The sequence below is a fragment of the Ictidomys tridecemlineatus genome, chromosome 13, assembly GCF_052094955.1.
Source record: "Ictidomys tridecemlineatus isolate mIctTri1 chromosome 13, mIctTri1.hap1, whole genome shotgun sequence".
In the NCBI taxonomy this organism is placed as follows: domain Eukaryota; kingdom Metazoa; phylum Chordata; class Mammalia; order Rodentia; family Sciuridae; genus Ictidomys; species Ictidomys tridecemlineatus.
In genome coordinates, this window is record NC_135489.1 from 51371756 (window position 1) to 51372752 (window position 997).

The 997-nt window shown below is 42.0% G+C and overlaps 1 non-coding gene across 1 annotated transcript; it reads left to right on the forward strand.

Moving 5' to 3' along the window:
- Window positions 1–419: 419 nt before the first annotated feature.
- LOC120886722 (small nucleolar RNA SNORA31) lies at window positions 420–525 on the forward strand. The gene has a single exon (XR_005729817.2). It is a non-coding gene; the product is annotated as a small nucleolar RNA SNORA31 (small nucleolar RNA).
- Window positions 526–997: the final 472 nt, after the last annotated feature.

The window sequence follows — 997 nt, forward strand, 5'->3', positions numbered from 1 at the left end:
TTCTTCAGCCTTGAGAAGGAGAGAAATGCTGTCGCTGGCTATGTGGCTGAACCTGGAGGGTGTCATGCTTCACGGAGGAAGCCAGGCACAGATGCATCTGGGATCTCAGTCGTGGAAGTCTTAGAAGGGATGAGTTGAATGGTGATTGCCAGGGGCTGGGGATTTGGGGGAAGGAGGGAGATAATGGTCAAGAAGTAAGGAGTTTCAGTTACAAAAGGAATAAGCTCTGGAGATCTCAGGTACAGTATGGTGACTGTGGTGGGTAATATGGTATCTTATACTTGAAGTTTGCTAAGAGAGTAAATCTTAAATGTTCTCAACACACACAATGGGCAGCTATGTGAAATGATGGGTGTGTTAATTAGCTTGATTATGGTAATCATTTCACAACTTATATACATATCACAACATCACACTGACTGCATCCACTGATAAACCTTGGACAATTTGCTCTTGTTCTTTTGGTTTACACTAAGATTCTTTTCTGTCTTTGGGGCAGTCCAGATTCAACTGGGGAATATGTGTGTAGGAAGAAAAAAAAAGAAAGAAAAGAAGTAAAACATCGCATTGAGCTGGGCGCAGTGGTCCATACCTGGAAAGCTGAAATAAGAGGATCACAAGTTCAAGGTCAGCTTAAGCAATTTAGTGAGACCCTGACTCAAAAATAAAGAAAAGGGAGGGGGAGCAAGGGATGTAGTTTTCCCTAGTACATTAAAAAAAAAAAAAATCACACTGTACAGTTAGATGTATACAATTTTTATATGTTAATTATATCTCAGTAAAACTATGGGGGGTGAAAGTGACAGAGCCAGATTTAGAATTCCAGTCTTCATTTTCTCTCTCCTAAGGTGTCTTCTCTTTCAAGGCTTTTTTTGTGTGTTATCTTTGCCTCTGACAGGTAACTGCCCCCTGGCCTCACAGGTTGACCAAGGTCATCTTTGTCCCCTGGCCTACATTAGTGCCTCCTGCCTGCCTTTGTATCAAGTGTCCACTCTGG